The 13697-nt window shown below is 40.6% G+C and overlaps 1 protein-coding gene across 1 annotated transcript in view; it reads right to left on the bottom strand.

Annotated features, from left to right (window-relative positions):
- Window positions 1-13355, bottom strand: part of SH3BP4 (SH3 domain binding protein 4) — a 44535-nt gene extending 31180 nt beyond the window's left edge. Inside the window, exon 1 of the mRNA XM_063430022.1 lies at window positions 13253-13355. The gene's annotated coding sequence lies outside the window, so the exon portion shown is untranslated. The remainder of the gene's footprint in view (window positions 1-13252) is intronic.
- Between the last annotated feature and the right edge of the window lie 342 nt (window positions 13356-13697).

Raw genomic sequence — 13697 nt, 5'->3', positions numbered from 1 at the left:
CATTACATTGTTGTGAACAGTTACATTTTATGAATGCAAGGGTAGAAAGTGGATAAGGGTGTAGAGTGTGAGGAGGATGGGGTGGATTAAACCAGGTATGATCAACTGTTTTTGTCATTAGATCTATCACTCAAGTGGTGGTATTCACAATCTTATTTTGATTTTGCACATAAATACCAGTTGATTTTTCATGTCAAGCCACGTTTCATCATAAACAGGAGATACCACAGACAAATATTCTCCTAATTTAGGAATTTGCTTGGAGTTTAGTTAACACAATGTGTAGGTCATTTTCAATATTGGTTTTATTCTATAAATGCACATTATTTAGGTGATAAAGTCCAGCATATGCCCAGCCTGTAGTTAATAGTGATATTGGAATATGCAAGGATAACCCTGAGTAATGCTGTGTATGACCTATTCTTTGATTGGATAATAATTTTCGCTCCAATGATAACAGTTGTCAAAGAAACACATACTGGTAGAATATCTGTGTGTTACGGTGGGTATTGGTTTAAGGTGTATGGGATATTTATATGCAAGTAAGAAATGAACTACTTTCAGTGTATAATTTCCATGTGTATATTTGTTTATCAGCATGGATATGCTTACAGACATGTGCATGTATGCATGACAATATTACATTTTCAGCGACAGAACAGCAGAAGTCGTGACTGTCCCAACAATCCGGCACTTTTGGCAGCTAACCTATGTGCAGGCCATTATATATGGGGCGCAAGAAGGCAGAGATGTACTGTGTTGCAGTACTGTGGTTAATTATTCTGTATGTGAAAAACTGCATGTTTGCAGAAACTTAGGCCTCTCATGTGTTCTAGAGAAAAGGGTTTACAAAGAGGGAAATAATGAGAAAATTAGAATTTTCCTAAAAACAATTGACACATATTGTAGAAGTTAAAGGATAATTGTCTGCAAATAAATAAGTTGTGTTTGAGAGATTGAACCAGGTGTTGGCATTTTATATAGAAATGCTTTAATTAAAAAATACAAATTAAGTATATTACTAAGCTCTCTAAGCCTATATAGCTCTATCAGTGGACAGACACTTTGTTCAGGCTCTTGTCTGTGTGAGGTTCAGTGTGTGTGAGGGGTGCTATCTGTGGGGGGCAGTGTGTTCATGGGAGTAGTGTCACTGGCGGATCCCCTCCCCCCCGAGAATCCGAGGTTCTCCCTCTCCCCTGCCGGCTAATGCAGGGCTGGCACTGTCTAAGCGCCAGCCCTGCAATGTGCCTTCAAGGACCAAAGGGGAGATCAGAGATCTCCCTCTCCGGTCCGCAGGCACTGTTTGCTGGCCGCCGGCAGAGGAGGGAGAGAGAGAGGACCCAGGGGAGCTCAGTCTGCAGCTCCTCCAGGTCCTTCTCTCGCGAGCACGGAGCGTTGCCACGGCAACGCTCCGGATCTCGCGAGAGTGAACTCTAGCCCTGGAGACCGGGCCTAGAGTTCACTCTCACTACATGGACCACCAGAGATTCCCCACCGGACCACCAGGGATCGAGAAATTACCTCCCTAAACAGAGGTAAGAAGGGAGGGGAGCATTATGTATATTTTAAATAAAAAAAAATAAAAAATCATATTATCAAATATAAAAAAACATTAAAAAAGCCCCCATCCTTATCACACACATACCCTACACACATACACTGCCCCCACATACATAGACTGCCCCCGCACACACTGCCCCCATACACATACACTGCCCCATACAGACACACTGCTCCCACACACATACACTGCCCCCATACACACGCTGCATTCATACACACACACTGCATTCATTATACACACACTGTAAATAAATATTCAATTAATATATTTTTTTAGGATCTAATTTTATTTAGAAATTTACCAGTAGCTGCTGCATTTCCCACCCTAGTCTTATACTCGAGTCAATACGTTTTCCCAGTTTTTTTGGGTAAAATTAGGGGCCTCGGCTTATATTCGGGTCGGCTTATACTAGAGTATATACGGTATTACCACAAACATACAACACCACGGACACACACTGCATGCCCTTTATTAACACAGTCATACACAGCATTACTCAGGTTATACATGCATATTCAAATATCACTAATAACTTCAGGCTGGGCATATGCTGGACTTTCTCACCTCAATACTGTGCATGTAGAGAATAACAAAAAGAAATATTGAAAATGATCTACACATTGTGTTAACAAATCCCTAAATTATGATGTCACCTGTGGCTTGATATGAAAATGTACTGATATTTATGTGCAAAATTAAAATAAGATTGTGAATACCGCCTTTTGCGTGATAGATCTTATGGAAAAAAACTGTTGATCTTACCTGATCTAACGACTATCTACGAAAATCAATAAAAAAAAAAAAAAAAAATTCAGTTGAGGGGGGGCAAACCTGTAGTCACGCCCACAAAGTTAAGTAGTGAATAACGCCTCTTGCGTGATAGATCTAACGAAAAAAACTGTTGATCTTACCTGATCTAACGAATATCTACCAAAATCAATTAAAAAAAATTACAATTTCACTTGAGGGGGGCCAGCCCCCCCTAATTATATATGCAATATCTCAGTAATTAGACTAGATCTAACAAAAAATTTGCCTGATCAAACCTGATCTAACGTAGAGCTATCATAATCAACAACATTTTGTACAAATTTTTGTTGAGGGGGGGCTGGCTACGGGTTAGCCCCCCCTGACAATGATTGTTAATATCGCATAATTTAAAGTAGATCTAACGAAAAAAATTGTTGATCAAACCTGATCTAACAAAGATCTAACAAATGGAATAATCTTTTGTTAAAATTCTCAATATGGGGGGGCTAACCCGGGGGTGGTCATTAAAAGTATTTGGGTGCCAAGCATTATTGCTTTGGCCAGCATGCAGATGCATACATAGGTCATTCACTCTGGCTGGCAATACTGAGCCTTTTTTCCTTCCAGTTTTCCTTTCTGTATGTCACTTGTACCTTAAATTTTTCTTTGCTATTTGCCTTTATTTATATTTGAGATCTCATGCAATGGATCTCAATATCTGGGCACCCTCCATTTTGTTCTCCCCTGTCATTGAAGTCTACAGTTTGCCCATCTGGAGAATTCTTTTGACTGATGGATTGTGGGTAAATTAGCTTAGCAAACCGAAAACTAAATTTTCTTAGACTCCACCCATTTTCAAAGATCACGCTCCTCTATCAAATTGAAGCAGTTATGGTCGCGGTGTGTTCTACTGTAACTGCAGATAAGGAACACAGCAGATACCTTAAACGGTTTAATCAGTTATCATGGTCAGATTTGGTCTGAAAAAGGAACAGTATAGCATTAGGAATACAAACCTGTATTCCCAACGCTATTGTGTTAACCTAATTAAGAATAGGAGGAGATTTACGCACTCTTCTTCCCTCATGTTTTCAGTCTTTCCAGGTAACATTGTAAGGCTAGTGCACATGCATGGCCAATCAGTATCTCCTCGTAGGGATGCATTGACTCAGTGGTGTATATTGGATAGGTGCTGCCCTGGGCATGTTAAAACTCAGCCCCCCCCCCCCCCCCCCCCACACAAATCTAAAATTTGCCCTGCCCCTACCTGTTTAAGATGAACACGCAGTTTGACTGACAGACACACTTTCAGATTCACATACATTCACTGACCGACACACACTAGCAGACACAAACGTTCACTGACAGACAGACAGACACACACACACACACACACAAAGTATAAGATATTTTTAAAATATTAATTTTAATCCACCCAGCCTCCCTACCTTTGGGAAAGCTAGAGGTGAATCTTCCCTGGGGTCCAGTGGAGATGGCTGGGTGTCTGGCTAGGCTGGCTGCTTGGCGTGCTTGCAGGCATATAATTGTGGCAGCGAAGGAGCTGTAATCCTCCTGCTCAGCTCCCTCGCTGCTCACTGATGCCGGGAGCCGGGTGACATCATGGCCCGAGGGAGCTGAGCAGGAAGAGCTCAGAGGGCTTCCTCGCGCCCCCCCTCCTTCAACCCCCGGGAGCATTTCAAAGCCTTGAGGGGCCCTGAGGTGGCCGGCCGGCAAGCTCTTGGGCCCCCCCCCCCATGAAAGGGGCTAACAGGGCACGACTTTTTTTGCCGCTCCACTAAAGGTGCCGCCCAAGGCAAATGCCTTTTTCAGCTTTGTGGGAAATACACCACTGGACTCACTGCATCTCTGTGGGGAGCATTCAGCATCTCCATGCAGATTGTGGAAACACTGAACGTCAGTCCTGCAATCTTTGGGGAGATTTGCCCCATAGCTACTACATTACACCTGTAGTGGTCCTAGAGCCTATTGTGTGCTTTTAGTGTAGCTCACAAGAGCGGTATAGTATAACCCTTTGAAATGTCTGCAGACACGCACTTCAGGTACAGTTTCACTGCTTTTCGATTTACTAACTCTGCATGGCAGGTTAACTATAATTAGTAAAAGTAATCTTACTGTCCCATAAAATACAGAAACGTGGACTTTTTTTTTCTTGCAAATTACCTTCATTTTCTTTTCCTGATCAATTAACATGGCAGGAATTAATGAGTTCGCTCCTCCCACTCTCAGTCCATTTACCTGCAAGTCACTAAATCCTAAGCAGGTGACAGGCATCTCTCTGATCCTATAATCAGGAGCAGCAGATGTCTGAAAATGGGTTTAAGGGTAGCAGAGAGTACATGGGCTGACCCTCGTTTATTTCTCCCCAAAAATCAGAATCTAGTTCAGGGGTAGGCAACCTTTTAGCAGCACTGTGCCAAAATATGATTGTGATGTCCTGTAGCGTGCCGGTCCTATTTCTTTAAATTGAGGTGTGTATGTTGCCATATTCTGCTTGTGTTATTTATACTGCATTTGCTTTGTATCATTGTATTTGTGCGTATATGAGCTATTATATTGTATATGTTCATTAATAGTTTGTGGTATCATGTATAATACCTATGAATTTGGGCTGTGTATGGGGGCTGTTTGTGGAATTGTGTGTGGATGGATATGTCACATTGTGTATTTGGTAGTGTGTGTATGTGTGGGGCTGTTTGGGGTATTGCATGTGAGAGGCTGCATGTGGGGTTGTGTGCATGTATGTGGATTGTTGGTGGTGTTGTGTTTGTGCGGACTGTGTGTGTGTTTGTATTATTTGTATGAGGGGAGGGTTATTCTGCAGCTCTGAGGCTTCCCTGGGTTTTAGTGGGGACCAGGCTGGCCAGGTACAGCTCAAGGACAGAAGCTGCAACAGGAGACTGTGGGCTGCTCTACTTCAGTGTGGATTCCTATTCACAAGTGCTGGGAGGAAGTGATCTGAGATCACTTCCTCTACGTGCTGCAATGCATAAATGGAGGATTGTCCTTCACCACCTTTTCATATTAACAGATATCTTAAGTTTCACTGGGACTCCTGACAGGCCAGAGCCTGTTTGGCTATTGTACCCTTGAGTGCCGTGCAAAGGCACCTCGAGTGCCGTGCATGGCACTAGTGCCGTAGGTTGCCTACCCCTGATCTAGTTGTTCCTTGTATCAAAAAGGTCAAATGTAACAAGATTAAAAATCCCAGTGAAAAAGCGAGCAAATTGTCACAATGTGCTCAAAAACATAGAACACAGTCCACACAAGAAGACAACAGATACAAAAAGAATTTGCTTATTTGCAAAGTGACTAGCCAAATTCTACAAACTGCTTGTATTGTTTATTACTACTACAAATGTTAAAGTGGAAAGGAAAAAAAATAAACAAAACAAAACCCTAGACACATGCCCTAACATGTGCTAGTAAACGGTCACTTTCGGATTTGAATATTTTAAGAGCATCTATTAATAAATGGTTGTAGTCTCTTGACATGTCTCATACCCTGATATGACCCCGGAAATCTGATTACAGTGGGCTCACCAAGACACTAACATGCCCAGGCATATCTCTGAACTAGCCGTGTACTTAACTCTTTTGGCACTCAACAGGGTTAAACAGTGTGGTATATACACATTGAAATGTAGTTTTCGCAGTCTAAATGTATACGTCTGCCTCTCGCTTACAAACCTAAAGTACAGGTAATAGCTGCGGACATAATCTGCTTAGTTCAATCTAGTATTTGTAGTTTGTTTAATGATTGGGTGGGAGGGGACGTCCTTCCAGGAAATACCGTAAAGATAAACATCTTTGATGACCCTTCTTGAAATTGTAACAAGAAGGATTTGAAGATAATCTTTCACAGAAAAAGGACATACATGGGATTTCATGTGTCAATCAAGTGGATACGTTTTTTAATGGTGGGCTGGAGTTTTGAGCAAGGCATTAGGTGAGTTCTATCAAGGTTATTCACCAAAGTGAGAATTCAAGGTGAATTTCAAATTGAAGGTAAAAAAATTTACAAGCTGGGAAAATTCACTACCAGTTTGGCTACTCTGGCCTTACATTTAAAATGCACTTTGAATTCTCATCTTAGTGAATAACCCAGGCAGAGTAACAGTTAATGTTTTTCGGAAGCAGTAAGCGGATGGAAGATCTGGGAGAAAGAGAATTTGGCCTTAATCCGCTCATCAAAAGAGAAAGCGAAAAACCACCCATTTCTCTCTACATCGGAGGACACTGCCAGGATGTATGACATTAACCCCTTCAATGGTCCACCATCGTACTGAAGATACATCAATAGGTTTAACATTGATACAGGAAAAATAGTTTTTTCCATGTAGTCTATAAACAAACTTCCTAACAAGTACAGAGAGATGAAGAAAACTACTTTTATTCAGGAATGCAGCAGAGAGGAGTAGAATAAATGTTAATATTGGTGGAGGATTCTGTACCTATGAATGATTAGATCTGTTTTAACCATTACTTGGAAAAAAAAAATTATATATATATATATATATATATATATATATATTTTTTTTTTTTTATTTTTTTTTTTATCCAGAAAAAAAAAAAAACATTATCAGGATATGGAATATTTACTTCTCATCCGCTTTTAGTTTTGAGACTAGCAAAACAGGGAACCCCTAAATATAAACAACCATAAATGTATACAGCAAGTTTCCTTTATTTATTTCTATCTCAAGAATGCTTCGTACAATCCATCTTGTCTCTTATGTAAATAAAATCATAGTGATTGGAAGGAAAACCTGGCCCAGAGCGGTCATGAAAGAGGAAATGCCAAAGTAATGAGGGAATTTTAGAACCTTGGAGACAACAGATATGACAAATACATTCCAGCAATCAGGTGTGCGTAACAGGTAGGCAGGAAGGAGAAAGAGGGTGAGCCTGTATAACAGTTGCTGAGAAAAATCCCAACAGCAAAACACCCAGTACCATAACTTATGCTTATTATAAAGGCTATGGTGCAACAAATATGCCATATCTTTTTGCACAATCTTATAATAATTTTTAATTTTGCACTATTAATTCAGAGGCACTTCCCAAACAATGTCAAGCTCATGCTCACTACATTTATAATCAAGATCAATAATAAGGTAAGGTACTCTTGGTACACTTCAATCTGTGTATTTGTTTTTTTTATCCTTTTAGATTGCAAGCTCATCTGATCTGGGCCTTTCCTCACCCACTATTCCTGTATATCAAATGTGTTAGAATGGTTTGTCTTCTCCTCCTCCCCCCCCCCCCTCCCCCCGTATTGTACAGCGCTGAATATGTTGGCACTATATACATACGGTAATTGTACTGATTTACTTTTGGACTGAGATTTACAAAATGTGTTAAGTTCCATCTCATTGTCACATTAATTTAAAGGTTTAAAAAGGACACTATAGGCACCCAGACCCCTTCAGCTCTTTGAAGTGGTCTGGGTGCAGTGCCCCAGTCAGTTTAACCCTGCAATTGTAATTATACAGTAATTATTACAGTTATTGAGAAACATTTCTGGGTCATTAAGCGACTTTTGGCCGCATGATTGATGCAGGACGCCCTATGGGGTAATCCTAATGCGATCGTGGCGCATAAGCATTACGTCCCCGACATCAGCTGATGTCATGTGAGGGGAGAAGCGGAGGCAGAGCCTGATCCAGCTCCGAGGGACATCTGCACTGGACTGGAATCAGGTAAGTGATAAAAGGTTAGTATTCCTAGTACTATAGTTTCCATTTAATTCAAGCAATATAAACTTTGTGATGCTAGGAGCACCCCAGCACCACGCTTTAGTAAGGGAGTAAACCATTATACAACAAGCTGCCAAATACCAGAGCCTGTCCAGGCACTGAGCCTCAAAATGATTGGGGCTGAGCCACATACGCCAAAAACCTGATTCTGATCTTGCTGGGCACTCATGATGGGCGAGAGTCATGAACTGCAGGCCTTATGCATAGAATTGTCATTAGCCAGTCTAGAAGTCTTAACACTAATAAAAAGCTGTTATATCTCAGCATGTGCAGAGTTTTATAACTCTGACCATGACCACTCCAGTATCAATTAAACACTGTACCGGTCCACAAAATTACATTGAGTAAAACTGTGCAAAACACAAATATAGTTGAAACTTGAAATAGTATCCAAGCACTACAATATCTGAGCTTTACAAAGAGAACATTTATTCTTTTAAAAGTTCACAATACAATATGGTTAGTGCTGCAGGCTTATGTCTTAAAAGGACATCTCTTCCCAATACTCTCTGAAAGAGTTGAATCTATTTAAAACAGACAGACAGACACTCTAAGCACCAATACAATGTCACCTTAATAAAAGTATTTTGGTACAATCCATGAAATTGGATTGCAGAGGAAGAGTACTGGTGCTTATGATCACTATGTCTCTACGGTTACTCTAACATTGTTATTAACTAAAGTCCGATCTCTTGGGAATTCAAAGAGAGTTTTAAAAATTAAGCCTGAAATAGATTCAGAGAAGCATTTGATTGGCGCAGCGATTTTCAACACGTGCACTAGCCCCCCAGTGCTTCCCTACAGAGAAGCATTGGTTTAGCTCAGACCAACAATCTTGCTGACCTAAGCCAGAAAGACGAGGCAGACACCAAAATAGGGACAAAAAAAAAAAAAAAAAAAAAAAATAGATTACACATACAAATTTAGGCTGGAGTGTTTATTTTATAAAATGACCTGACAGGAAGGAGGAAAGGATAAGTTGAATTGTTCTGAATGAACAGGATTCACAGAGCAAAGAATTACTGCTTGGAGACCGACAAAAGCAAACATAAAGTGTATCCAGTTAAAGGAAGAATACCGTACTCCTAAACCCACATGTGCAATCTGCAGGTAAACACCCCACCCTCCCCTTCTCAGCTATTTCTACTCACTTGTCACCCGCTAAGACGTGGCAAAAAAATCAGCAACAGGTAAGTTTAAGGACGTAGGGGTTTTGATTGTTGTATACATCACTTCTGTGTTAGATATACGTGGACAACTCTGATCACAAAGAGATTTGACATACGGCATTATTAAAAGGTAACACCTCAGTTTAGTGTACAAAAGACATTTAAAGTGGAACTACTTCTTCTGGGATTTACAGACAATTTAATAGAGGGAAGGGAGGATAAAAATTAGAAAGAAAAGGGAGCGATTGTTTGTGCTTTTAAAGTGTGGTCTGGGTGCACTGTCCCTTAACCCTGCAACGCTGGTTTTAAGAAACTGCAATAATTAGCTTGGTGGGTTAACTCAGGGCTCGACAAATTTGCTTGAAATCTAGGAGACTGCAACAAAAAAAAAAAAAAAAAAGTTTTTTTTCCCCCCCAACATCAAAAATACAATTCTTAAAGGACACTATAGTCACCAGAACCACTACAGTCTAATGTAGTTGTTCTGAAGTCTATATACTGTCCCTGTACGATTTTCAATGAAAACACTGACTTTTCAGACTAAAGGCAGGGTTTACATTGCTGTCTGGTAACTCCTCTAGTGACAGTCACTCAGACAGCCTCTATAAGTGCTTCCTGGGTCAGTGTTGCACAGTGTGCAGCACCTACGTTAATGCTTCCCATAGGGATGCATTGATTTACTGCATTTCTATGAGGAGAAGTTGATTGCATGGTGTTTTGCAGCGCATGCGCAATAGTTTCCCAATGTTTTTCTATGCGGATGCGTTGAGAAAGGCAAAATTAATTATCTCAGCCTTGGAGGTGGGGCCAGCCGCGGCGTCAGCAGCAAGGCGTGGGAAAAGGTGAGTAAAAACATTTTTCCCTGTGATTGGAGGGGAGAAGGTCACACATATATATATATATATATACACACACACCCTCTCCCCACTCTCCCCCCCCCCCCTTCAGCTCAATGAAGTGGTCTGGGTGCCAAGCCCATCTAGGGTTAACCCTACAGCTCTAAACATAGCAGTTTCAGAGAAACTATGTTTACATTAGGGTTAATCCAGCCTCTAGTGGCTGTCTCATTGACAGTCACTAGAGGCGCTTCCGCGCTTCTCACTGTGAAAAATCGCTGAGAAGACGCTGCCGTCCATAGTAAAGCATTGAGAAATGCTTTCCTATGGACGGATTGAATGCGCGCTTTATGCGAGTGGCATTTCTATTACCCCTGAAGCGCTTATTATGCTATGAGAGTTCTCGGTCCTTTGTGTTTATATGTGAATATAACTACCCACTAAAGTAAAAAAGAAAGATTTATAGAAATACAAGAATCCATTGGAATTGTAACTACAATATTGTTCTGTGTGGTTGTGAATGTGCCATCATCTATATGTATTTATATATTTTCAGAACAGTAAAGTGTCAGTCTTGATTTTACTGCTTTATTGATCTTATTAGGTTTGTCAACTAATCTGTTTGCTCGCACAATTCAGGAGGAAAACAAAATGTGGCGTGCAATAGTTTATGTAAGAGATTATATATTTTACAAAGTTGGGAAAGAGTCTACGATGCACTCAATTTATAAAATCTGTACCCACTCAGATGAAAGCAAAAAAGCATAACTGGCAAATTATTTGACCAGGATGTTAGATATTTGTTCGCAGATGGAAAGAAACCCAGTCTGCTTAATTATGGGATCTGAGACAGATTCAGTTCATGCAAGGGATGTTATCTTGAAGACTCAGATTACATGCAATAGTAAAGAGTCAGAGCCTAGTGTGACTTGCTTTTTTTTTTTAAATTGTAACATATTACTGCAATCTCTCAATACCAAAAAAAGATTATCTAACAGCAATTTAAAGTAAGGAGGTACAGATTTCAGACTGAGCTTGGGGTGTGTGAAATTATTCCCAGAGCCATTCACTCCATCACAAGAGCCTGGCCTTACACACATTACCAGGGATACAGCGGTTGCTATCCTAACAGCCGCCTGTTGTCTCTAGTTTTCTTTACTCAGAGGCCTGCCAAAATATTTGTTACTGGAGGCAGAGGTCTGAGACTAGGGTCAAAAAGATCCTGCAACAAAAAAGGTGTCCAAAAAGGCATATGCCCAATCGGTTTCTGAACTACAACTCCCATGATGCTTTGCTCGAGGCGACAACGTTTGGTTATTTTTGTATCCCATTGTTTATGATAGTCTCCCCTTGCTTCATGTGCCATTTTAGAAGACAGCTGCTGAACATGAATAGTGAATTAAGAAAGCCTCGTGTAATGAGCAGGTTTCATAGTAGGTTCCATATCCTCAGGAGATTACATTTACCACAAGCTTTGAAAATGAATGCAGTAAAATTAACCAATTAACTTCTAGCAGCTTCTCAAATGCAGTGTCTTCTTGTCTTGATTCTTTAAATGGCATGTACAAGCAAACTGCTGGTCTAATTACCAGCTTGTAAAAAAAAAAAATTCAACAAAGTGGAAATTTGGGCAATGACAAATGCAGCAACAGCTAACTGAGGAAACCATAGGAAGCAGCTATTAAATTAGTTTATCCTTAGGGCCCAGAAACTCTGCAAATAAAGGGAGGGACAACCAGAAAGATACCAAAACCTAGACTGAAACCATGTCTCCCCCAGGACAAAACTCCTTCCCTACCCCCACCTTACTGTAAAACATCAATGGGAACCTGGTCTGTCCTTTCAGAATATAGAGATAACACACACTCTCTGTTGCTGAGAGGGAGACAAGGGGTAGTCTAGCAAATAATATCAGTAAAGCATTTAAATGTGTTATTAACATACACCAATGAGTCATTGATTTAATACCTCAACTGTGAAGAGCATCTGTTATGGGGGTGAAACTGGAGAGGGGAGGGGGGTTAATTTGGATACAATGAAACTTTTGATCAGAAAGGGATACTCTGTAATTGGTCCTAATGATTAAAAAAAGGTCAAACACAAAAACAGCAAACTGTATAGGAGAGCATCTTAGATCAATTATATTTTATAGCAACGGCAGGGTTAATGGATACAGTAGGGTATATTTACTAAACTGTGAACTGAAAAATTAAGCTGCAAAAACTGCTGATATAGGCAAGCTTCGCTTTTAAAAGCAGTTTAGAATTTTTCAAAATCAATTACTTTTGCAATCCAGTTTTCTGCCACTTTAATTCACGGTAGAGGAAATAAACCCCAGTGTTACATTCCCTTTTAAGAACAGCTCTTTGCCCCAAGGTGTCCACAGAAAAGAAAATTCAGAAGTACATTCCGATGACATGAGCTTTCCGGAGCCCTCCCTGAGGACACAGGAGGGGTGGGGGGAGAGTTCAAACCTCTAGTTTAGGGAGCAAGGCGCCCACTAATATGCATAAATATGGACACACACACACACACACGAAAGGCATGTAAAAGAAACAAGCATTAATATGGACACACACACGGCATGTAAAAGCAACAAGACAGAGTAACAGACTAAGAAAGAAGAAAAAAATCCACACAGAACAGGCAAGAACCCAAATATGTAGGATCTATCCCCCACCTCCAAAAAAAAAAAAAAGCACAACACGAAATAAACTACCAATAATTCAGCCAGTCCATAGAAGCCTGAATCAACATGTCCCTGACACATGACCTGGTGTTAGCAGAGATTAAATAAAAAAAATAAACACACACACACACACACACACACACACACACACACACACACACACACACACACACACACAGCACCATCATTGAGTGCACTTCCAAAAATAAAGAGTTAGCCTGCAGAGCAGCAACATATGGTTATATTGCTACAAAGTAACAACATTCCATGTTCTGTAACCGCTTGTCTGCCGGCTGACTTGCTGGACTGCAGCTATTCTACAGGATGAGTGAGGCCATGCTAATTCCGCTGTCTGAGTCTATATAGCACTCCAGATACCGCTTCATACGATATATCCTCCATCCAGGAAAGAAATGAGTTAAAATATGGATTTACCCCATCAAACTAATTCACAAGGGATCACTTACCGCCTGATAACAGCATGCTCCGGGCTGCCTACTGCCGGTCACCGCTGCCACTTCTCGACTACTACCCTCCACTTCTTCCACTGATCCTCAGGACCCAGCTCTGCTGCTTTCAGAGGAGGCGTGCAGGCTGGATCCGTCCCAGGGGGTGGGCTCTGCGGAGGGGAAGGCTCACAGCCATGGAAGCCAGGCCATTTAACTGTTGCAGTGCTTTTCAAAGATCTATTTCTACGTCTATGTTATTATCATTATCATTATTATAATTCATAGAAATAATAATAATAATAATAATAATAATCTACATGGGGTTTATTTACAAAACACCGATCTACAGGGAGTTACATACAAATATTAAAGGGAAGGAGAGAGAGTGTGTATATATGTATGTATGTAAGCATGTAAGTATATAATGGTGTGTGTGTGTATATATAGATAGATAGATAGATAG

Source organism: Pelobates fuscus, chromosome 8 (genome assembly GCF_036172605.1).
Source record: "Pelobates fuscus isolate aPelFus1 chromosome 8, aPelFus1.pri, whole genome shotgun sequence".
In the NCBI taxonomy this organism is placed as follows: domain Eukaryota; kingdom Metazoa; phylum Chordata; class Amphibia; order Anura; family Pelobatidae; genus Pelobates; species Pelobates fuscus.
The sequence above is the reverse complement of the archived record's forward strand: the minus strand, read 5'-3'. Positions and strand labels throughout refer to the sequence as shown.